This window comes from Phalacrocorax carbo, chromosome 2 (assembly GCF_963921805.1).
Source record: "Phalacrocorax carbo chromosome 2, bPhaCar2.1, whole genome shotgun sequence".
Lineage (NCBI taxonomy): Eukaryota > Metazoa > Chordata > Aves > Suliformes > Phalacrocoracidae > Phalacrocorax > Phalacrocorax carbo.
Window position 1 is genome coordinate 136,108,208 of NC_087514.1, and position 26,839 is coordinate 136,135,046.

The following is a 26,839-nucleotide window of genomic DNA, read 5'->3' on the forward strand; positions in this document are numbered from 1 at the left end:
AAGCAGGAGAGAGCAAAAAGCTAACAGAAAAGTGCTTATTAGCCCAGACACCCAGTCGGTTCAGTCTTACTTTCCTATTCAGTGAAACTATTAGATATTTTTGATCTAATAGTAGGGACTTAAAGAATGAAAAGACAGGCACTGTTTGGCTGGCAGCTGCTCACTTCAATGTCTAGCTTAATGAATTGTGCTGTCATGCTGGGATTTGAAGCAGTCCAGTGAGTAAGGCTTCCCTGCTGCCTTTCTCTTTGACTGCATTACACAACCAGCTCTCTTTTATATTTTGATAGTGACATCTATTGGAGCTTTGAAGAATAATCATTTGAAAAAAAAAGAAAAACCAAATGTATATTAGTAAAATAAAAATTGTCTGACAACTAAAAATTTCAGTTAAAACAAAAGCAGATACATATCTGTCATCAAAACATATATAAGAATGAAAATACTGATGCAAAAAAGAAATGTGGCAAGAGGTCAGATCAGATTCAAGAAAAAATATGCCTTTCTCTCTTTTGATGATGGGTGATCTTAGAAACTTACCCAGATGTCTGGAGTTTGTTTAGAAGAAACCCTTCAACCAAAGGTGCAACCTCAAAGTGAAACAAATACAGGATTTGATTGAATCCCCTATAGACATATGCAAGACTGACAAGTATTGACAAGTATTTGATAGGGCCTAATCTAACAGAGTTAGCCAGTCAGCAAAGACTTGGCAAGCCTTCATCGTAAGTAACTGAAGTCTGTGCTGTCAAAGGGACACAACCATCCAGATTATTTAGAATGAAATTAGCTCTGGCTTTTCTAACCAGCCATCTTCACACCTCTGGATTATATTGTGAATATGATTTGTGTCTGTTTAGAGCTAATGATATGGGTTCTAGACTGTCCAGAGATGTAAAACTGATACACAATGAATAAGTGTGCCCACTGGGTTTACATTACAATAAAATAGCCAACATATTTACATTTTTTTAAAATCTGTATGTACTATGAGAAGACTCTAGCATTCAGTCCCTGCTGTCAGCAGCAGGCAATACTGCGTAATGCTACCTCACAAAATCTTCAGGAGAAATTAGGAGATCCAAAATGTGCAGGGAGAGACTGCTGAGGCAAGCACAGTCCCCAGCACAGCCCCTTTCCCTTCTGTTCCTCATTCTCCTGAGGATTCCCAGAGCCTCTTCATGAACACCAGAGAAATGTGCCTTAGTTTCCTCAACCCATATCCTTCCATAACACCTGGCCCATGATGAATATCCTCATATGAAAGTTTCATGTTTATTTTCTAGATTATGTGACTTTGGAGCCTTTTCCCTGGCTTCTTCTTTTCTACAGGGTTATGATAAATAATTCCCCAATATTTCAGATGATGAAGGAGATTTCTTTGTTGCTTCAGATTATAGATTTTGGTAGGGCTTTATTTTGTTTTGGGTCTTTTTGCATCTGATTTTATTTCATTTAGTTCTCATTTTTAAAGGAAATTTATTTTCTCAAACAACCAAAGGTTTTAATTACTTTTTACTTCTTGACATGTTTTCATATATCTTAAAATCTGGTATCGCTTTTATTTATTCTGATGTATCTTCACCAGTAGCAACATGGCTTATACCCCACTGACTCCATTATAATAACAAAAATACAACTCAGTCAGGGAGCTAGTCAGACAGGGATCTTACTATGAAATGAGGAGGTAAAGAGAGATCTTAGAACAGCAAACACAATTGACTCAAACAATCTGAGTGCAAAAGTACTTGATAAAACCTTGAATAACTCGGCTATTTTCTGAACTATATGTTTTGGAAATCTCTATGCACAAACCCCTTCATGTACCATATAAAACAATGTCTTCAGTTATTGTTCTCATACAAATAATATATCCATTTCTCCTCATGCTGGGTGAGAAATGTTCAATTTTTACAGCCAGCATTACGTTCTTCGTTCTTATTCAGCATTTACAGAGCCTGAGGGAGAAATAAAATGTTAATGATGTTGTAAAGACACTTTTTATAATGAAAATATATCCAAATTAATCTCACCTTTCATTTATTTAATAGGAATTCTATCATATTGTTTGGTGCTTTAAGAGCATCTGTAAAAGGATAGAATAGGAAAGAATCAAGTAGTTTAGTCAGTGTATTGTCACTTTTCTGCACAAATATTGCTATATAAGAATAATCCTGATTTGGTACATTATCCATTTGGCTTGTATAAGCAGTTTCAGTGACATCAGTTCACATGAGCAAACATTGTAGAGTCACTTTTCTCCATCTAACAGAGCGTTCAAGATCTTTGCTCAAATTAATGTAAGGAGAGAATACTAGAAGCAGCAAACAACAGCTTCTTTCTCTAGGCTTCAAGACAGATATTAAGGGAGAGATTTATTTAATTGAAATGAGTAAAACTCACTAAAATCTGTGCTGGATACTTAGCAAATAAGATGACAAAAAACAGAGGGTAGGGATACCACAAAGGTCTTTTATATAGGTACTTAGTTCTGGTATGGCCAGGACCTTCTAATATGCCTGACCACACTCAAACAGACCAGAAAGGTTTTTAGGTCTGTCTGTACTGCTCTTCCATCACACAACTGGGTGCATTAAGCTCAGAAAGGCTCCAGCCCTTATTTGCACGATGCTGTGCTAATAATCTTCTTGGAACATTGTGTCCTGAGAGCACAGGACAGAGACATCCTGCCTGAGCCTGTCCTGTCTTATTAAAATCCACCTTCATCTCAGCTGTGACAGAGCGCAAGTCTGTGCAGAGCCATGTGGGTGCCTGCTACATCACTTTCCTCAGCATTTGGTCTGCAGGGCGGTGTGTTGGTTTAGGCACATCACAAGATCCATGTTGATGCAAGGTAGTAGAAAGGCACTACACTGAAGTAACAGTCCCTTCCAATGACACCTAAACAGGTCATACAACCAGAGCTGCAAAGATGAAAGAATTATTTGTAGACTGCAGGAGGAACATAAATACATAGGAAAAGTTCTAAGCCAAACTGGATGAATAGTCATGTTAAAAATATACCAGAAGTAAATCTGAAAGGAATGGAAAAAAGAACTAATCAGCAAAGAAAACCTTATCTAGGAAATCAGACACTAGTAAGGATCAATTGAGAGCTGCAAAATGTTGAGCTCAGAAGTTGTAAAAGGAATGGAAAAATAAATTCAAAAAGCATGTCTACAAATTCAAATGAATGCCTTGTTTCAGTTTTAAATTAAGAGGAAGATATAGAACATGAAAGCAAAATGAGGACAGTTCATGAGTTTGAATATACAAAAAAGGAAATAACTATTGGAAACAAAACTAAATGAGCTTAATGAGTTCAACTTTGGGCACCCATTATGCACTGTTCCAAAATAATGAAGGAACAAGGATGCTTTCATCACTGGAGAACAACAGATACTATACTTCTATTAGATAAAAGGAGAAAATTATTGAAGTAATTTGATGCTCGTTAGTCTGACCTCAATAGAATTCAAAAGTGTTTAAAAAATAAAAGAAAGAAAAATTAAAAATGTGCAGGTAAATAGGAAACAGAATAAAATGCAGCATGGGTTAACCAAAGCAAGGTCATGCCAGACTAAATTGCTGCCATTTCGACATGGGGTAATGGATTCTTTAGGCAAGAACAGTATAACACGTCATCTATCAATACTTTAACAAATAATTTTATATGATGCCACATAGGAAATTATTAGCAAAGCTGGGAGAGTTTATGATAAATGCTGGAACTGTAAGGTATGTAAGGAAAGAGACAAAGTGGATGACTAAATACACTAGGTCTTTTCAGCCTCAAGAAAAGCCTGCTGAAAGAGAATATGATTGCGATCTATAAAATCCTAAGTAGAAAGGGCATCAGAAGGGGATGCTTATTAACTTTAATACTGGAAAATCTAGGTAACATCAAATGAAGTTACAAGCTGTTAAGTTCAAAAGAAAATGGAGTACTATTTCACCTGCCACATAATTAAGCTGTGAAGTTTATAGGTAGAGAATGTTACAAATATAAAGAGTGTTTATGGAGTTCAAAAATACTTAGATGGATTTATGGAATACAAAAGTCCATCATGGGCTATTCAACACAAAAATCATGTACTTACCCTAAGCATCTAGGTAGAAGGAAAATTTTGGTCTCACCCCATTCACCTGTTCTAATTTTCTTAGAAGGAACTGATAAAAAAGAAGAAAAAACTGAGAGTTAATACTAGAACTCTTTAAGACTCAGTCTTGGGGCTATTATTATTTAACTTTTCTCTAATTACTTTGGCACAGAATGAATGTCTGAGTGCAGAAATCAAAATTAGCTGATAAAGCTGAAAGACATCAGGACAGACAGATCTGGATATAGTATAATCTGAAGGAATAGAATAACAGAAATTTAATGAACTTTAGTAATATGAACAGCAGTGTTATTCACAGAAGGGCTAATGACAAAAACCTGCTGTTAATTCAAAACACAAGTGACCAAGAGTAATCGAGAAGGAAAAGCTGGGTTTACTAGTCGGTTCCAGGTGTCTCTAAAGGGCTGTGGTTGAGAAAGGAGGACATGTTCAGTGAGAAATTCCTTGTTAAGATGGAAAAGCCCTAATGCTATTTTTACAAGATGCTGATGAGATCCTGCCCATAATACCATAATATTAGATACAGTTCCAGTCACCTATACATGGAAGGTGACAACAAGGCTTTTTAGTGACTGCAAAAGGTTTCATCTTTCAAAGAAATAAAACAAAAGCTAAAAGAGTACGATTGCATTTCCCCGGCTGTCTGTAGATTGCGTGGTAGCTGGAATTAACAGGGCATTCCGCTTGTTGTTTAGATTGAGGACACAACAAATGCTGCTTTCAGACTGACGTACCCAGCTGTCTGCTCCGTAGGGATAGAAGGAAAGTGGAAAGCCTTGCCGCGTGCCAGCAGGTAGTGAGAACACAACTGGGATGCGCACCAGAACCCGGGAGGATAAAAAGGCAGTTTGCATATAATCTTTGGGTCCTCAGGGAGTAAACATCCAAAAAGAGGGATTGGTGAACTAATTGGCAAATAAGCCTTAAAATACAATGGATGAAGTAATCATCAATAAATTCAGAATAAAAATTTGAAAGTAGATGTTTTGGAGTTGCTTGCTAATATGACTGGTTGCCTGAAGTATCAGAGTTCCTTGCCCTTCCTGTCCTAAACAGAGTAATATGTGCATTTTTACAATATAAAGTGAGGGAAAAAAATGAAGTAGGTACTTCCTTTCTTACCATCTCTTGCAAACAGAAAAGCAGATATATCCAGCTGACTAAAAACTCACTCAGATTGGGTGTCATTAAGTGTGGACACCTTGAGGGACTTATTCCATATTGGAAGTAAACCAAAGTGAGAGACAACAGTGAACTTTTAGTCCAATCGTGTGGTTGGGTGGCTGGGGGGGGAGTGCTAGTGGAAGCACTAAAGATAAAAATAGTGGGAAATTAAGACTTCAGATTTTGGGTCTCTTCCAACTTCTATAGTAGTTGTTATCAAAAAGTAACTATTTCCTTTATATTTATTATTGTATCTGAAGTGTTACAAAGATTTACATAGGACATAGTATTGCTAAATTAAACTTCTTAATGTTGCCATTTGTATATATTCATATACAACCTTAGACCTTGATATTTAATAGCAAATGTGATCAAGGTAAAATCCTTTGCAGATGTAGTTTGGTGCTTGCAGCAAGGAAATACTACTGAAGGATGATATGCTAATATTTACTGAGTGCAAGTGATTGTTGTGCTGACACGTTCCATGCTCTCATTCACGATGGGTTTATTCTCTGGTAAATTTATATTAAATGTGTCTCTATCTCAACTACTCAGAATTTGTGATATTGTAACAGATTCTATTCAACTTACGTCACAGACTGTGGGCTTTATTTTTGTGGTGTAATGCTTCCAGATACAGTATACTTTATATATATCCTCTGACTTGATTGATATCGATACACTTACTGTAATGACTCTTTTCACAAACATATCAAACTGTATTTTCTAAATGAAATAAGAGGGCTTGCTTACCTGTATGAGTCACTGGTTTTCATTTTTTTTCCTTCAGTGTAGGCTAAATGAATTATTGTTTTCTGGAAACCTTAAGTAGTACGTTATATCTTGTAACTCTTCTACTTTTCAAGTATTTTAGGATAATATTATTCATAAACATCAGAGTCCTTGTCATTTGTTTAGGAAAGACACCAACAAAATATTTCGTTAAAGGAGGAATAGAAATTTATTCTAATTCTTATTATCTGAGGTAAAGTTTTGCTAGCATTTTTCTTCCCCTAAGATGTGTTGGTCTTTTGTAATTAATTCATTATTTCACACTGTTAAGAAAACAAATACCCTGTTCTCATTCTTGTCACTGTGTTTCATTTTATTTACTACTTTGATCTCCTTCAAGATGTTGCTTGATGCTGTGTTAATCCATTGGTTTATTGTATTTCACAGCTCTCCTTTGTTGCTAAGCTCCTAGGTAAATGAATCATGAGACCTTGGCAGTTTCTCTCTGTTAATACCACTGTTGTTTTCCCTTGAATTTTGTTTTTCAAATTGTAACAAGTAGTAGGTCTAACTAAGGCTCTACAGCTGAACACTTGTAGTTAATTGGGGCTGTTAATAGGCTAGGTGGAGAAATTTAGCTAAACCAAGAACACCCAGGGACCCTGCCGCTCTCAATGTAAATGATTGCATTGGTTCAGGAGCAAATTGTGAGGGACTAATTTTTGTCTTTCTCAGACTTTTCACTGGTTTTATTAAAAGAGGTGCTCTGCTCTGGAGGTAGGTGTTATGATATTACAGTGTTATTAATAGAGAACAACTTTGGCTTTTACAGTCTTTTTGCTATATAAGCAAACTTATTTTGGTGTTTCCAAGGGTGGGTTTTGGGTTAGCTTGGTGTTGGGTTTTTTTGTGAACTAGAGCTAAGGACCTTTACCTTACTTGCAGGTTTGTTTTGGGTTTTTTTCTTGATTTTGTTGTTATTGTTTTGTTCCCCCCTGCCCCTTCCCTCTGCATATTAACTGGTTTTCTCCTTGCTTTATTCTCAGACTTTTTTAATCACGCAACCTTGAGAGAGGGCTGGAGGCCTGCTTTGAGAGGTTAGGTTATTTTGTTTGTTTGCTGGGATTTTTTTGTCTCCTCTTGAAAATGAGCATTTAATTTTGTTGACTATTATTCAAATAGTTGGTAACATAACATTGCTCTTTTCATACTGGAAGACTTATGTTGTCAAAAATTATCTGTGTAATTTTGAAGTAGCCTCTAATTGGACAGAAATGTGTAGAGAAGAAAATAGTGGAAAGTCACAGGTGGTGGTGGTAGCAGCCACAGTCACTCTTCTGAGCCTTGTTAGTGACTGACTGGTCCAGAGGGCTGTAGATTTTCTATCTGCAGTGTGCTGGCAAACACCTTGTCTTACTGTGTTAAACGAGAGTGTGTTATTTCATCTGTGCTAATCTGTTATCCCTTTAGGACAGGGGCCATATCTTCGTATCATTTAAAACTAGGAATGTGAATGGTGATGCAAGTATAACTTGTAACTTTCTCTCTCTTTGCATGTTAATTAACTTAGTATAATTTAAGTTGTAAGTGTCTCAGTATGTGTTCTGGGCATGATTTTTGCTGAAGTGTGTCACTTTCCATTACATTAAATGAATACTCATTTAATTTTCTATCTCACCTCTGAGCCCATTTTATTAATGTCAGGATTATTCTTACATCCCTCTGAGTCTTAAATACTCCCCCTTATTTTAGTATCATCTGCAAATTTAATGATCAGACTTATTACAGCTTTATGTAGACCAGTGAATAAAATATGAAAATCTGGTGGTGTTAATCTGCAGCCCTGTGGGACTTCACTTCTCAGCAGCTGCTTTTCCATTTTCCCTCCAATCCCCTGTTTTACTGGGTACTGGTTGGTACCTTGATACTGCTGATCCCTGAAGGCAGGCAACTGCATCAGATCTGGAGTCAATTGAAGTTATTACAGTTTTACAGGAAAAGCAGGTGCCCCCCAAAAAACCAAACTAAAGATCAAAGATGAGAAAGAGCCAGACTTCGGAATACTGACGTTCAGATATGAATATTGGGTCACAAGTGCTTCATATTGGAGAAAAGTTTAAAGCCCATTTTTAATAAAGATTTACTTCATCCATGACAAAAGTTTCTTAATGGTAACAATGATCCATCATTTTGAATTTCCTCTGAACCTTCTTAAAAACCCAGCTATATCAGGCCTCTTGGTTTATCTAGGCTAATAACATTTTTCATTTTTTAAAAGTAACCTGATTTCTTTAACATGATTTACTCTTTCCATATCCACAATGACTCATAATGATTAAATTGTGCTTATATAATTATATGCTTTAAAATGCTCTATAAATGTAACATCTCGTTCTTAAAGATCAGACTCTGAGGCATAAAACTTCCTTGATTTGTCCCTACAGAAGAAAAAAAACAAAATCCACCAAACCAAAAACCCTAAAGGTGTTCACCGCAGGATTAGGCAAGAGACTGACAGCTCTGGAAGAGAGGTTTGAAATTTTGTACTGGAAGGGATTTCCATTATTTTTACTGGAGTAGTGGGGAGAATGACATTTGTTGACTTAAATCAAGCTGACTTTCAGCTCTTCTGCTCTTGAGAGTGTGAGAACAAATTGATAGAAGGAACTCTATTTGTGTGTGAAGATTAGAGAGTTGTAAGCATGGGCAAATAAAAGAAAGACACCAGGTCTTGGAGCTGGAGGCTGGGAAGCCTGGACTGGCTTCCAGCTTGGTGAGCAGGAAGATGAAGCTAGGGAAGCCTAAGTGTTTATGTAAATAAACTGTATCATCATGTCAAGAAAGAAGCAAGCTGAAAGTTTGAATGCTTTTTGTGATTAATATATTGAAGTGTGGGGGGTTTTGTTTTGTGTTTTTTCTTTTTTTCTCTGAAATGTTTGGTACCTACAGTCAGAGCTTATAGCATGCCTCCATTTTTGAGACAAAATAATAATTAAATACTGTAAAATATGACCATGACCACTGTAAGTCCAGTTTCTTGCTATTTAGGTGAAATAAATAATGTTCTTCCTGAGATAGAACAATAGTGCACAAAAAGATGCATAATTTCTAAAATTTTCATGCACTCTAGTCTGGGTGTGGAGGGGCCTTTGAGGATGGGTTGTTGTTTGTTTGGGGGTTTCTTGGTACCATCCTTTTGCCTTTGAATTATATATGTCTGAGTTATCTCCTGTTACAAATAGTAAAAATCTAGAGAGCTGAAATTCTCATCCAAGAAGTTGAGGGCAAGAAGACTGCTGAGAGGAGACTTGATAGTAGTACATCACTAGCACAAGGAGTGTGAGAGGAAAATTGCTGAGATATTTCTCCATTGGGGGGGGGGGGGGGGGGGGACAAAAAAAAAAAAACCCACAGAAGTCAACTAGTAGGCATTAAGTAGTCAGAGCCAGGTTCAAAAAAAAAAAAAAAAGATGATGGTCCTTCATATAAGTAGCTGATCTGTAGAATCTCTTGTCCAAGAGTAAGGTGTGTGTGTGCTAAAAACTCATTTTAGTCAGTAGTAATGGATGTCTCCTCCATGAACTTATTAGTGACTAAAATAAAGTAACCAAGCGCAGCTCAGGAGAGGCTTAAAATGAAGTACTGAAGAGGTAGGAGGCTGATAGAAAGCTAAGAAATGCCCTGTTCTAAATTTCCTGCTTTGGCATTGGCATTTTTCCCTTCAACCAGAGTAATCGCTTTTGTGTTGTGTTGAGCCACAAAAAGTTACAGCATACCTGTTTTCTTAGCTGTGGGGAGAACAGAGATCTGGTGAATTCATATTTTGATCTATTCCCTTTTCTTCTCTGACATGATCTGCAAGATGTGTTATTAAGATGCTGCAGCCGAATATTTTATAGTGATGATGTTTACTAGCTGTAGAGTTCTAAATTCTGCTGTAGTGAGGTTGGCAAGTGGAAACATTTTAAAAGGAGAAGGAACTTGGGCTGCACGTATCTAAAATGGTTGCAGCTGCTGTCCTTGTCTTCCCTGTGGGTCTTTCACAAATGCAGCTTGATAGAGTAGACATACTCTGCAGAGGAAACACAAGTAATGTTGAGAGTGGTGGTAACAGTGGGATCCAGGTGCTTCCCAGCCTTGTTAGGGAGTCAGTAGCTGCAGTATTTGCTTAGCACGTGCCTCTGGAACCACCACCGCACCACCCACCCACCCCTTCTGTTATATCCTCCATCTTGCAGGATCATGGTGGCGGGGTGGGGAAAGTGGGCATTAAATCCCTGTTTTTATATCTTGCACCTTGGGAACTTACAGTTCTATCTGTATATGTGCCTGCCTGTGGTTGAGCTCTAAGGAGAAGGTGGGGGAGAGAGCAATTTTACAAAGCTGGAAAATTACTGTTCAGTAGCCTTTAGTCATCTGCAGGACCTTTTGCCGGCTGATATACCTTGTTAACAGCACAGGCTAGGCATTTATAGAGCCACTGTGTCCTGAGTCTCTGTCATAGACAAGCTGTTCATACTCTGCAGGACCACAGCACTTGGTGAAGGAGGCTGAGCAATCTTTATTGAGGCAGCAGTGTGACCTCAAACCCTGCTGCTAACAGAGGCATAACAGCAATGGAAGATTAATTTTCTGTTTCTTTCCCCAGAGTGCAAAAGTGTATCTCTTTCAGGTTCAGCCTTAAATCAAAGAATGAGATGGAAAACCTCAGTTCTGCTTTCACTGTTCCCCATTATATTACGTTGAAAAACAGTTCTTCTATGCAGTCAGATGATACACAGTTACACTCAATCTTATATTTTTATCAACTTATGAACATTTTAAGTCACAATGGGGAAAAGAAAGTATAAGAATCCTGAAGAAGAGGAGAAAAGTAAGTTCTGAGGTTTCATTACTTTATACATTCACACTTGGTATATAACAACTTCTGGTTAGAAAATGCACTATATTGTTTTCATAATTCCCTTTTTCAGTCTTGGGATGGACCATTAAGATAAAACCATGAGATCTGAATGAAAGGACTGTAACACTTTTCTTGCACTTAATTTAACCTAGACTTACTTGATCAACTGGTAGAGTAGTTGCAGCTAATTAAATGTGCAAGAACAGAATAACACATCAAAATGCAGTGGTTTAAAACCACATCAGCACAATTCAAGAGTGTTGGATTCATAATAGTAGAAAGTAGGATCTGATCTTTGAGAATTATAACAGTGACATAGATCAATGAGCCAATGAGCCATCTACTGCAGTGCTGTAAGAGTGGTCCATATTTGATGCTGTGGAAGCTGATAGCTTAAATTTGTACTTTCAGAAACAGTAATGCAGTACTCCTAATTTGACTCTTTTTGTGCATGTCAGTGAATGTGCAATCGGTTTTGTGCTGGAAAATGCGTAGAAGTACATAAATTTCTAGGCAGAGCTTTTTAATGAAGGGAAAAAAAATTTGTAAAGATGTCACTGCTGCTCGTTCACAAAGGAGGTCCATAGATTCATTAATTATTTGTAGATCTCTGAGGCACTGGATTAATCAGTCACAGCACTGCAAGAGCAGCTATGTTTCTAAGCCTTCAGCCATTCATGACCATTCAGCAAATGTTGGGAGATGTTTCCAAACCTCTTCAAGTAACAAGAAAACAAAATGCTCAGTCAGAAAAAGGATTAATTTTGGGTTTCTGGTCTACTTAGCATTGGGAACTCTGAGGCAGAAACTGATTGTAATCCTCTGCTACTGAAATCCAAATTCAGTATTTTTGGTGAAAGAAGTTGCAAAACTTTAGAACGTTATTTTCCTTATCTGATTCACTCCTTGGCAACTTGGTTCAGACTTGTAAAATGAACAACCATTACTATGAAGGACCTTGATTAAATTACCTGCGAGCTAGCATAAACTAAATGTTAGTTCTCTTCAGATACTTAGCTGAGGGAATAAGTAGACCAGATGACATTCTTGAAGATTGGCATTAAAAACATTTTTCACAATCAAAGAATAGTTCTGCAGTTCCTCCTCTGCTTTCTCTGGTAAAATTGCAAAACAATCTTTTTGATGACTTTTTCAAGAACTTCATGCAATCTTTGTGGGTTTAATTATTATTATCATTATAATTTATTATTATTCTAAAAAAATCTTTAGGCACTTCAAGTAAACATTCAAAAAGTGAATGTTTGTATCTAGCTGTACACAGTAGCTGAAGGTGGCAGCCATCTTGAACTCCCTGTTTTCTCTCTGCTTCTCACAATCAGAAGTTTATCAAAGAAAAATATTCTGGTATGAAGTAGTTTGGAAGTAGCTACTGTACTATAATGAGTAGTCATTATGGGGCTGTTTTTAACTCTCATTCCTCGGTTCCTGTTTAAGTAATGGGAATTACACCCCTTGGTGTAATTGCATCAGCAATATAAGTGTCATTAAGGTGATGCAATGTGTGCTGCTGAGGATTACAAGGTCGCTTTGGTTTAGTTGGTGTGAGCAGCATCTTCACAAATGTTCCTTTCCCAAATGGTTGTACTTGCCAATGAGCAATTAACAAACAACTGTGTCTGGCCTGAAGCTGCAATTGTGTCTGGCCTGTAAGACAACTCTTATTATTAGCTACCTACATAGCTGGTTCTAAACCTTGGCATTTTGGAACAATAGGATATTTCAAAAAAATAAAATAGTACAACAGAGTTAGCCTAGTAATTACTTTAACATGAAATGTAGTTCTAAAGCTGTACATGCTGACATCTGCTTTCTCCTGTCAAACAGAATGGAGAGCACAGTGTCTGCAAACTGCACATTTACTTCAATCTGGGGAAATGTGTTTTTTCAGAAAACAATACTTATGACCTGTCTTCTGCTTGAACCAACACATTTCCAAAGAGATTTTTTTCTAGTCTAGAGGTTATTGGTCAGATCCCTCTTGAAACCCTGGTGACAGGTAGGAAGTAAGCTCCAGCACCACAGAAATTTCCAAAAAGAACAACTTCATTTAGTTTGGTTCAGGATTTTGTTTTTAAGTGTGCCAATTTGTGCAGGCATTGGACTTATGCAAGGGATATTTGTTTCACATGCTACAGATAATACTATTGTTGTATTACCTTTTTGTCTATTTGCCTTTTCCTGTGTGGTCATCTTAAAATGCATTTTATTTTCTTTAGTTAGAAAAAGTTTCTCAAGTACTTGGAGCAAGCCATTTTAGAAAGGGTAGATTAAAACACTGTAGTTTGAGAAAGAGTTGACCTAACCACTGTAGTTGTGCAACTGAAATAATGGTTTAGAGTAAAACTGATAAGAAGCTGGATAATAGGCCAGCAAGCAGGATGTCTGTAGTCCATCAAGGACTAAATGAGATCTATATAAAGCACCAGTGTAATTGTAAAATCAAGACACGTAGACTGGAAAAGATCCAAAAATAACATTTGAAGATATGTCATAGACGGACCATGTGGTTCTGCTAAAAGACTAAAATGACAGTGTGTTTAGCATATAGGTAAAGCAGATAAACCAATTCAAAAGTCTTAATAATTGTCTGATGATATCCAGTAAAAAACATCAGTCAACATGTAAGGAACTGATTCCCTGCATATGAAATAGAGCTGTGGCTTTGATACTTTATATTCAAGCTGTAGGAGAGGTAAATCCTTCTAGTGTTTGGACCCAGTGCATAGGGCTATGCTTATTACTTGGCTGAAGAACGAACTCACCTAACACAGGCCAAATCTTAAGGAGAGCTGGGCGAATATGGTCTCTGATTGGTGCAAAACAGTTTCTCCTTTAATTAAATCACTGGAGTGGTTCTGCAATGGTTGGATCATTGACATGTTGGCTGCAGACATTGCAAGAGGCAGAACCAAGTGGTAAGAAATAATCACAGTGGAGCACCTTTCCTGGGAACAATCACATGTTCCAGGACACCGTCAAAGCTTCATCAACAGCTTTGCCAGATCAGTTGCTCCATTCTTAGATACCAGACTTTGCCACAGGAAGAATTCCGAAGCCACCAGACAAAATGCCGTATGCTTTTCAGAAGTTATTATCTGTTAGGGCTCTGGTGTCTCTGGTCCACAGAATTGTTTGTCACACTATGGTGAGAGGTATTTCTCCAGACACAATGGTTCCTCAGCAGATAGTTGTCTTCTAACATCTTGGAATTCTCAGTCTTACAATTACCAAAGGGCAGCTAGAAAGTAATGATATATCAGAATTCCAGAAAGCGTAGGTTTAAAAAAACCGCCAAACCACCAAACAAAACAAGAAGACAACCCAAAAAACAAGCTCATACTGGTTTCAAAAGCATGGCATTGACCAGGATGCTCTTCAGACAGTCAGAAAAGAAGTACCAACAAAGTCTTGCTCTCAGCAGCAAGAGAGGTATCAGCTCCTCAGGTAAGTTGTGGCCATTTAATCATCTCAGCTCCTGTCTGAAGATGCAGAGAGAGGAGTAGATATTCTGTATTGTACAAACAGCACATACAGAGAAAATGGAATGGAAAAGCAAAGATCTAGTTGAATATTGTCTGTTCCTCAAAGACTTTTGAATGAAGAATGAGTCTGTCCTTCTGATTAACCTTAGCAGTAACTACTGTTCAGAATGATTTGTTGTTCAATATAAAAAAGTCTAGCAAATGATGTATGAAAGTTATAAATTCAAACTTTCTTTGCATTGTGTAGGGACCAAATTTTAGCTCCAAGAATGTGTTTTGTTAATGATGTCTCTGAAGGTATTCCATGCCTTATGCTAAACACTCAGACTCCTACCAAAGAAGAGGCAAGACATTTTGAGGGGAGGAAGGAGAAGGTTTACGGAAGTCTTAATGTGAGACAGAGTTCTGACTTTAAAGCATGAGAAATAGCTATATCCAATTCATTAGATACACCAAATAATTGCAGGATTATCATTCTATCCAGGTATAGCTTCAGTCATCTTCACTCCAGAGGAGAGGCATATTGCATACTAACTCTCTTGAGAAGGAATCAAAAAGAGATTAAAATTCAGAAGTATCCTTTGAATCACTGTTTTTAGGGTGTGTAATCTGTATTGTAACTGCTTTAGCGAAGAGAATTTCAGAAGGTCAAGATCTATTCAGGAAGCATCAGAGTTACAATCCTCATGGGACAAAACACAGCAGTTCTTCCAGACATAAACCAAGTTAAAAGAAATCAATTTTTATTCAGGTCTTTTAAAAGCCTATCTATTAAATAAAAATCTGGTGAGTTCTCCATCTTCCAAAAGCTCTAAAAATTGTCATGGAAGGTATGTTCTCTCTAAATGGTTATTTAAGTTTCTTTGCTTTTCTGAGTTTTGATAATAGGAAGTCATTGTACTTCACTTTAGAATGTGGATATACAATTTAAATCAAAAGCCAAGTATTGTGTGATCCGGTCTCCCAAAATTCCACTTAGGCATTAAGAAGAATTATAAGAGTAAAACATAAATCCCAGGCAGCTAATCCTTCATATTTAAAGTCATTAGGCACTATTGGTATGAAAATTCCGAAAGTATGCACCTTCCATTGTTGTTGTGGTATTTTGTTTGCGTTTTGGGGATTTTTTTGAATGCCTGTTTAGAGACACAGACATGTACAGCCAGTTCTGATCCAAATATAGACAGATAGATATAGTTCAAATGTTTAAATCTCTTGGAAAACATAGATATTTTTTAGGGCTTCAGAAAGTCATTAGGAAGAAGATGGTTATCTTCTTCCTGTTAATCTAATTCCTTTTATTCTGATGGGATTGCAAAAACTAGATTAGAGGCCATTGTTGGAACTTGGAAATACTTGTCTTTCCTTTAGCTAATGTATATGTTTGAGGCAAGCAATTCCATCTGTTTAACTCTTACCTTAGACCAACCAAGATGTTGCTGCCTTTTGGGGGAGCCTGAGGGAGTGGTTGTGTTGCATTCAAAGTGAACCACACAGATACAGATGAGCCCCAGAGTGATTTACAGCAAACTGCCTGGAGAGGTTGAATTCTGGGCCTGTTAAGGGAGGAAGGACATGCCTAATTTAGTCACACAGGACTTTCTTTCAAAGGTCTTCAGAGACATCTAACTCTCTCGTTGATTGCACATAAAACATTAGGCATGCCAGAAAGGCCAGTTTACTTGATCCCAGAAGGAACTTTTGCATTTTTTCTCCTCGGAATATTCAACCTGTAGGATTGCTGGGGCTGCTGAGCACTTTGAAAGTGTCACCCATTTGCTTTTGGTAATGTAGAAAATGTGAAAATGTTTTTGTGTAATAGAAGTTTAAAAGCCAATGGAGAAGTGTTGATTCTCTTTGTGGCAAAAGCTGCTTCATAGATAAGGAACACTATATAATTAGGAAGCTTATGTAGTATAATAGTGTCCAAACCAGATAAAATGATTACTCTTATTTAAATCTAATATTAAAAATACTTGATGTGCCATCAGTTAAGCTTTAAGACATGTAGTCAGTGTTGCTAAACTGAATTTTATTTACTTAAGATTTGTCAAAGAATACATAAAAAAGATAATTTGCAACAAATACAGGATGCAAAAATAAGTTGAAAATAATATGATGGAAGGAAAAGTATTTCAGATAATCTTTTTTTAAAAATCAGCAGTCAGTATACTCTTGATGCAGAAAATTATTGATAGCTGCACTCAGGGTGTAGTTCTAAAAACCTTATTTATTCCTTGAACCTTGCTTTCTATGGGAAAAAAAAAAGTACTAAAACAATCCATAGGAAGTGGTTTGGGGTGGTGTTTTTTTTTTGTTGTTGTTGTTTGTTTGTTTTTTTTTCTCCCCCAGTAGTTCACAGATGGATAATTCATCAACCTGTTCTCAAAATAGGGAAGGATTTTCTTCCTTTTAATTATAATGTATCTTTCACAGTAGCTCCTATTTAGGACCAATTTAAAACTTGAAAATGTGCAAGAACAAAGTTTCCTTTCTTCTGCCCTTTCTCCCTTGTAATCACAGTAAAAATGTTTTCCGGAGGAGCTTCTAGAAACTATTCCAAGACAAGCAATTGCCACAAGAATGTTAAATGTTTGGAAGAGTTTTAAAAAGAGGGGTGGGTGAAAACTCTAAACTTTGCTTTGGGGACAAATCTGACTGTATCAGAGTCTCTTCATGTAACTTAGCACATGAGCTTGTCATAAAAGCAATTACTCATCAGTCACAACAAAAGGAAAGGAGGGTAGAGACTAATGTCTTAGAAACCTGTACTGTGGCAGTTACTTTTCATCTAGTGCTTTTCCAGGCGAAACAGTTGTAGTGGATCACTATTTGGTGATTTAAAGCAGAAACATTTCACAATCCTATTGGGTCTTAATGTTGAAATATTAATGTCTTCTTCCTTTCCACCTTCTCTTCTCTCATGGTGCTTTTTGAGTTGTATGATATATTTGACACAAAAGACTTTCACATTTAGGAAAAGCAAAGGATCCAGTAAGACACCTGGCCAAACAAAGACAATATGAATTTATTTTTTGTGGTTCACTCCCACCCATATGAGTTAATTCATCTGTGTTTTATCTTAGTTGATCTGTCCTCATTCAATTCTTGACCTAGTCACATACTGACAACCAACTCTGTATTTAAACACAAGCATTGAGCTGAGTTCATAACCCTACTGAAAGTACAATAGCCAAATGTGCCTACATCAAACAAGACAGTGATGGAGTCTTGTAATGACTCATGCACAAAACCAACTAGGCCAGGTGAGAAACTGTCCAGTACTTTTCCCTAGATTTTGAGGGGGAAGAGGGAGGAAGAAAAGAGCAGAGCCATGTGAAACTGGCTTAGCTGCCAGGGCCTGCAGCTGTGTCAACACCACATCCTAACTGCCAAATGTCTCTGTGACTGCAGAGAGCAACTCTTATTCCATCTGGGAATAAGGAGCTATTTTTCACAAAACATCGCCTGCCTTTTAATAAATGAGATACGTTAGGATCTGTTTTAATGGTTTAATGGACATAAAATTACTCTTTACAGCCAAATTATGATCCTGTTTTGAAGTCTACTGGGGCCTATGCAGACACATTACACACGTAAATGAAATGACACTTCAGAGCAATGAAGTATCTGGAGGAGACACCACTGTCACTCTACTCACACCAGATTCAATTTGTTATATTTATTCCTTGTTTTATTCCTTCTCTACATATCTTATGGGTATACATAGTTAACTAAAGTTAAATAACATGTGGCAAAGAAACTTCTATTAAATCTTTTACCAGATCTCTTACAAACAGAATTAATCATAGAATCATAGAACAGCACAGGCTGGGAGGGACCTTGAAAGATCATCTGGTCCAACATTTCATAGTAAAGGGACTCTAAATGAGATTATCTAGCACCCTGTCCAAGTGCATCTTGAAAACCTGCACTGATGGGGACTTTACTATATCCATGGGGAGGTTGTTCTAGTGGTTGATTGTTCTCACTGTAAAAAAAAAAAAAAAAAAAAAAAAAAAAACTTGATGTAAGAAAGAATATTTAGGTGGACTTCTTCAGCCAAATTCATGTAGCTGCTGTAACAGATGAATCAGAAGGGAATTAGGCTAAATATTCATTATTATTCTTGAGTCAGTAGAATCAAGAATCATCTAGATATTTGTCGCTATACAGGGATACCAGACAGTGAGTGAATTCAGGCATAATTTTAGACAAATCTTTATTGTGATCTTGTTATTACTTTCTCAGAGAGGTCAAAAGCTGCCTTTAAAAAAACTTTCCTACCAGAAAGAGCCCTAGTATCGTGTATATACTTCTTTAGCAGTCAATGACGTGTTTGGGAGCATTTGCATTTGCTGAGTAAAAGATCAGTCTGTTCTGATGTTGATCCAATATTTAGACAACTGTCTTTAGACATCTGCAAATAGAAAACTTCAACTACTGGGTATTTTTACCGAATACTTCAGTAGAAGAATACTTGTCATTCCTAATAGCTTATTGATTGCTAACAATCTTTAAGGGTAGAAGAATATGTGATACAGAGTCTTGGATTCAACTTTTTTTTGAATTATGACTTTTCTGACTATAGACACAAGACGACATAATAAGTGAGGCTGCTACTTGTGGTTAAGGCAGTGGGAGTTTTGCATCTTAATGTTGTGGGAGATCTGTAATGTAGTCTATGCTTCTGCATGAACTTGTGTGGCATTTTATGGACTCTGTATAGCCGTACTCATTTATCAGATTAAGCTAGTGCATATGTTTGTTTTCCCACAAAAATTAACAGACAACATTTGAAAGAACTTTTGTTGGCCTTAGTAAGAACCTGGTTTGATTTGGGGTTTGTTCAACTGTCAGTTTCTGAAAGAAAGATATTTGTGTAATACTGCAATGGGATCAATACAAGCAAATTCTATCCTTTCATCCACCACATCCATGGAAGGAAGGAGGTGCACCCCAGCCCTATGTCCTTTTTTTAACTGGATGCAGTGTCAACTCTTTGACTGCTAAAAAAGGAGTCCATTTATTGCCTTCCACCTCTTAGAAAAAAGATTGCAGCCTAAATAGCACCACTTTAACGTAGCTTTCATACTACTTTTGGTATCCAGTGCTGGAAGCTCCAATGCGGACCATATTTCCAGGCTTTTTAGTGAGCTATGCAGGCAGCAATGAAAGGAGTTGCATGACAAGCTGCATGTGGAGCACTGAACCTCAGAGTAAGAGGAGAGGGTTTGAGCATTTTTTTTGTACTACGAGGACAGCTCACTTCTTAGTGCCTTAGACGTCATCTACATTCAAAGAATCACAGTTCGAGAACCACTGATGTAGATCATGGAACTGGTGATATATATTCTATGTAAAACCTTTTTGAAATAATCTTTTAAGAAAAGGAATACCTCAAAGTTTGTTTTTCCTTTGGTTTTCATGGGCATTTTGTATCACTTTAGAATGTATAGAGTATCTAGATAGATAGAATACATATTTTTCATTTGATGAAAACTTGTTCTTTGAACTGAGAGGGTATGGTTCCATTCTGAAGACCAAAATAGAAATAATTTTTTAAAGTGATACAAATGTTTTCAAGGGTAGAAAAACTAGATAAATTCGACTACAGTTCAAATGTTTGTCTTTAAAAACCCAACCTCTCTTTCCTGAGTTTCTTAATGCCAGTATACAGATGCTGGTAGTGTATTTTAAAAAAGCAGATGTTTAAATTTCAAAACAATGCTTTCTTTAATTTAGAAAGCATGCAACTATATTGACTCAAAATACCTAATAACAAGGAATCAGCTTTGCACAATAATAACTTCAAAAAAACTCTCAGAATAAATGTTATTCATTTAATCTTTCACTTGTAATATTCTGAGGTCAATTTATAGTAATACATTACCAAAAATTAAAACACCTAAATCAGCAAATCAGAAATTTAGCTTTAACAGTGCACTAAATTTCCTCTGTTACATCCAGCAAAGAATTGGTAATGAGGCACGGAGTGTTTCACAAATATATACATGCTTCTTAGGACCATGTGTCAGTGCATGTGGAAGAGATAAAAGTATTTTGGAAGAAGTTCAAAGGAAATATCCTAGTAACTATGGAAACAAAAGCCCTTCTGCCCTATCTTGAGAAGAAAAAAGATTAACTTAGACTAAACGAACATCTTCCTTTTAGTACCAGTTTGGCCAAGACCGATTTGTCCTCCAGGGCTGATGGGGCTTTGAAAGAGATAATGATGAGATATGTCCATAAAACTCTAAATGCTTTTCTTATGACCTGGGGACAGACTTGAAACGAGCACCTTACAGCATCATTCACTCACATATGATTGAAATCAAGCTCCATTTCAGAAAAGCTCTTCCTTACATTTGGCTGAAGTTCCAGTTTTTGTGCCAAATATGGGAATTGGCGATTTCAATTTTAGTATGGCTCAGACTCTGGACTTTTTTGTAATAAATAAATAAACTTCATAAGTTCAGTAGTGTAGAAATTTCAACTTGGAGACAACAAATGAGAAACATGAGCTTCTATATTCCAGTCCTTACGTAAACCTTTGGGTAACATTTTATTATATTAAAAATAACCTAATCACAGTTACATAAAGACGACAATATAAGAAAATGTCACAAAAGGACTGGAGTCATACAGGGTGAAATTTATACAAGAATTGCGGTCCATCTAACATTCTTCAACCATTTCACAACTGTAACAGGGATGGGCAGCAAAAGCATAGATGTAAAATTATATAGTACGATATTAGGTACCCCATTATACTCTGAAACACCTTTATTTCTTAGGTTTTTTTCTTTGTTAAATACAAAAATACAGGGTTTCTTTATGTTTTGTCTCACTTGCCTATTCTAGGTTCATCCCTATTCTTTTATTTATCTATTTTTCTTTTATTCTGAAAAAGTGTGTGTGTGTTGGGGAAACCTTGTCCACTCTGGTTTGAGCTACACCAGTGTCAGAGTTTGGAAACTGGGAAGTATTACTTGTCCGAGATCTGAAAAACTGTAGGTCTATCTTTGTATTTTGTTAATTCTCTGAAGACAGTACTTGAAATGCATCTGTCCTCTATGGCTTCTGTCATTTCCTGAAAGCCTCATTTGCCTATTCATGAATTTTTTACTTTCAGCTTAGCCTTTCATTACTTTGTGTTTTCATTAGGTTATCAGCTGAGGTTATCTGTCTTAGGATAAGGTGGATTACTTGCTTTTGCATCTACCAAACGTAAATATACTGAGTAGTGCTTTTGTTCTGTATTAACAGCATTGTGTGAAAGGTATACTGGACTTAATGTGACTAGGAAGATACTTCTGTAGACCCATCTATACTATATTTTAAAATTACAATAACAGTTTTTTAAACTTGAAGGATACCTTCCAAATTTTGAGCATTTTCTTCCCATACTAACAAGCCACCAAGTATTATGAATAAGTTCTCTACAAGTAAAATTTTACATGCAAGTTTTAGAGAGATTTTTGCCTTTCTGTCATCTCTTCAGGCTTCTTTGAAGCCCATAAGGCCTTAAAGCTCTGTGAGGCTTGAAATGAGTGCTGAAAAGTGATGTTGCCCATTCCAACAACCTCATCTCTGAGGCAGTTGAGGACAGTTTTGCAAGAGAGGTCTACAGCCATACTTGCTTTTTTTGATTGTGCATTATGAGTTTACAACATGCCAGCTATAGTCTCACTTAGAATGAATGGAGTTTACCGTAGGAACTATATAACAGTAGGCTTTACTTATCTTTATCAGGAAGGCTTTTAATTTAGCTAACAACAGTGCCTTGCAGGGGAAGCACCTCAAAGCATTTTTCTCAGATTTCAGGAAATAACTAATGAGTCTTAGTTACCAACATGTTTTCTGTATGTCAAGAACAGAACTTAAGATAGTGATGAAATGGTTAGACTGCTGCTCTCAGAAGTGCAATCAAAGGTATTATTGTATTCTGTTTTCTTCACACATAGTTAATTATGTAAATGCTTAACGTGTGCCCACAAAACTAAGCAAAGCAAAAAAACCCTCCACAACATACTTTTTTGGTCTTATTCTATGTCCTTGGCTTTCCCTGTATAAAATGAGAATTGTTATGACTACCAACCTTCTGCAGAAGACTTGGCAATTGATAACTCAGCAGGCATAATAAATAGCTTTTTCCAATTCAGGTCTGTGGCCCTAGGCAGAGACAAAGCTCTAAGATCATTCCATTCTCCTTTTCTACTACATAATCATTTCTGCTACAGCAGAACCTTGGAGCCATAATCAAGCCTGAGATTCCTTGATGCTACAGAGCATACAATTACAGAATAAAAAAAGGTCTCTGCCTCACCACACTGATGCACAGAGTGGTAAGAAGGGAGACATGAGATGGGTAGAGACTGATGCAGGAAGGAAATGAAAAGAGAAGTAATATTAGACAGCCCATGACAGTCAGAGGTGTCTCTGTGTATGTGGTCGGGTTTTTGCACTGCAGAGGTTAAGTTCTGCAGGCTGGCTTGCAGAAAAAGTAACTTTTAAGACATTTATGGGGAGCTCCTCTCCAGTGGCTGTGGGTGCCAGGGCTGTGATTCCACTTGCAGCTCTCTGGCAGAGCAAAGCACTTGTAGGTGTTCCAAAATCTTCAGTCATGCTGCTTCGATGGTTGGTTTCCTTAGCAAAGGGTGCTTGAAAAGCAGAGGTATTTGTAATGTATTTCCTGCATTGCAGGGCTTAAAGAAAGAAGTCTTTCAATTTATAGTTTACTTTTTAAATTTAAAAAGTGATTTTACTACACTTTTGAACTGTCCTTAAGCAGCTTAGTATCACAACACAAACAGGGTGCTGGCTCTGTTACACACAAGATGCGTCTAAAGACACAAGCAGTGTGTTTCAAACTCACTCAAAACTAATTACCGTGTGTGAAATTCTGCTTTCTCATCTATACTTTTCTTGTAAGTATATCTCTGCATTCAGAAACCTTGAGAGTTTGTGAATAGTATTCTGTTCATAATTATTCTCCCATGCAATTTCCTAATTACAGGAGGTGAACTTCTTAAAAGATAATTCAAATTTTAAATTGGCAGAAGAACCCCTCTAACTAAGTTAATGTTATTCTTTGAATATATAGCAAGATCATAATACTTCCTGTGAGGTTTTAAAGGCAAATGAACTGAGGAGGATGAGAAGGGTATTTTGATATTGCTACTGTGCTTTCAGAGAGCCCACAGGGTGTCCCCATGCATACTGTGCCATAAATCTCTAGTTTAGTTTGAGTAATCTCAGTTATCCAACAACATTGCACTGGGGCAGGCAGTGAACCAGTCTTTAATATCAAAACAGAGGATAAAAATAAACTGTTCTTTTTCCAGAGTTATTTCATGACCTTTACTTCAGCTGACTGCTTCTATTTTTACTTATAACCTTAGCGTCAGCTTTGTTATTTCTACTTAAAGAAATAGCCATGGAAAACTAGACTTGATCTTTCCATTTTTTAAAAGATATCTGATAATCTTATTCTACTATTTCTTTTAAGTTATATTCTAAGCCATAGTGCATAAAAATTGTACTGTACAACCTGGTGAATTAGCTGTAACTTCGAGTTCTTTTCTGCAGCATATATTTTCTTTATGCTGTTCTGGAATCTATTATAATGATGATAATATCTGGGGGCCAAGCAGGATGTGCTTCTACCCCTTCAAATCAGTATAAAGTTATAAAAAGGTCTTATGGCTTTTCAACTTCTTTGCCAACAAGTGATATGCACTACACTGTTCCAAATTAAACTTATTTTTATATCCCTGTAAAAGAGTTAATGTTGATAGGGAAGTTAAACATAAGCAGTAAAACATCTTCATAATTAATAAATCATATCATACTGCTACTTCCTTAACCCCTCTTTTTGTCTAAGGGGTTCCCAGGTAAGTTAGGGAAACAGGTGCTCTAAGGTGGGTGCAAAACTGACAGGGTAACAGTACCAAAAGAGTAGGAATCAATTGTTAGCTGTCCCACTGGAAGGATGTGTTCATTGAATGTTTTTGTTGATCTTTGATTCTGGTACTGTTATGTATTTCAGCAAGGACCAATAGAATAAATAATATGCTCATTGAACTGTCCAGAAGTTGCAAGTGAAGGGTAGCTACAACTGGACAAACATACTGGGAATCATTCAGAAATAATTAATTCTGCCATGGAACAGGAGGTTGGACTAGATAAACTTACAGGATGCCTTTCACCCTCATTTTTTGTATGCCATTAAAAACACATGTAGACTCTTCAGCATAATTTCTAAAGTTACTTAGATAAGACTAGCCAAAAGAGAGTAAAAGGTGAAGTTAGGAAAAGTAACTTTATTTTTTTCTTTTTAAACAGCAAAGGTAGTTTGACAAAAATCTGTTTAACTGAATGATAATTAGGAAAACTGATGTAATTGAGAAATTTCAGTGTCATGGAAGAAAAAAAAAAAAAATCCCCAACTGTTGTAGTGCAGATAGCTTGTGTTTGCATTGTGTGAAAAGGCTAATTGTAATTTTTGCCTTTGGCAAAGACACAAAGTTATTTTTTTGTAGTTTGGTATTTCTGATCACATGATAATTGCAACTAAATCCAACATATTGTATCACCACCTGCCAAAGTCTTACGTTTGCTGTAAGACACTCTATAGCAGTTCTGTTCCAGTCTATCTAAGGTCAAAAACGTAACCCCTAAAGTAATTAGAATATATGGTAGCTTTGCAAGAAATAAAACTTCAGATTTTAAGAAATGGAGTAAAATAACATGGGTTCTCTACAAAAAATTAAGGGATAGGGAATTTGCAGTAGCAACATAGGAACTCAATACAGAATAGCTGTTGCATTTTAAATGTAGGATATCTTTCTTCACTTTTAAAATGCATTGGGAGTGTCATTGTACTATATATGTACGACGCAAGGCTTGGCCTAATCTACATTGCTGCACAATCCTTTAAGGATAAAGAAAAAATGCCTAAAATTGGGAACTAACCAGCAGAAGGGAGAAGAACATAGAATTACATCAAATATGTCAGTGAAAAAAATCACAGAAAATGTGGTGAAAATAATTACATTGTAATGCCTGTCTGTCCCAAAAGTATATGATATTAAGGTGCTGAAAAAATGGCCTGTGAGTAGTTACCAACCAGAAATAAAATCTGTTCTCAAATGTATGGCTTGCTCTTACACTGACATATTTGAGCCTTTCTCCCTTTACTGATGAGATTTAGGTGTGCCAGTGAGCTAATGATGTTTTGTTAAAGGAAGGAGCAGGATTTCTCTTTTAATGAAATACATAAGTGAAATTCAATTGCAAAAAAATGCCAACCTGAAAATTATTACAAAATCAAATAAAGGCCACAAACAAATTATCTTCAGTTATTCTTTTGATGACACTTTAAAAATTTGTAGAAAGTGAGAAATTATCCTCCAAAGTCCAGATGGATGTAGGCAAGCCTGTACGCACATGGGCAGAATCCATCCTTGTAAATCCCCCAGCTGAGGTTTATGAATGTTCAGGAGGAAACCATACATCACTTCAGCAATGCTCAGTGAAGAAAAGGGGGAAAACAGACTAGCTTTAAAGCAATTTATACAAATGATCCTTTGGTTTCTCTGGAGGACCAAAGAAAGAGAGAGCCTTTTTCAGTTTGTTTATTGACTGTAGAACTCGCCAGTGGCTTTCCACCACCCATTCACTGTTGCTCCTCCTACAGCAGGTTCACTCAAGGGTCTACCCCAGATGGTAGCTTTGGAAAGGGGGTGGTAAGAAGGGAAGAAAAACAAATTCTTGAGGGATAGTGGGCTGCTTTCCAAGTTTTTTTCTAAATAGGGTCTTACTGGGGTTTTTGATGTCTTTCCAGTTCCTTTACTGTAGATAAAATTACTCAACACAGATTTACTGATGATTAATTAAATAAAATAAGAAGTCTTAGGGTTTTGTTGTTTTCTTTTTTTTTTAAAAAAATTTGTGTTCTACTTTTTATTTCCTAGAAAGTTGCAAATAGTTACTATATAGTTCCACTGGTTATCCCAAGGTGGGGGGTGATGGTGGTGTGGGGGTGAAGAAAAAAATAATCTCTGAGGTAAGATCAGTAAGATCAGTGAGTCAGAAAATTTTACTCTACTGGAACAAGTAGTATTCAAATAAGACATACCTGTGCTTATACAGAGTAGGATGTGTTTCAAAGCACTAAGTAAAATATATGCAGGCAATATACAGGCAAGGGAAAGAGGTATTGACTTTTATTTCCTTTAGAGCCTGCTTAGCTTCAGGTTTTCTTTGACAGGTGGATTTGCTGTCAGAATAACATATGTAATCCTAGAGGGTGAAAAATTCCTACTCAAGTATTTCTTCTACATAAAGTGACTTGGTACCAATCCCATCTCTTATTCAGGAAATCAGGTCCACATAGTTTTAGCTGTCTGCTC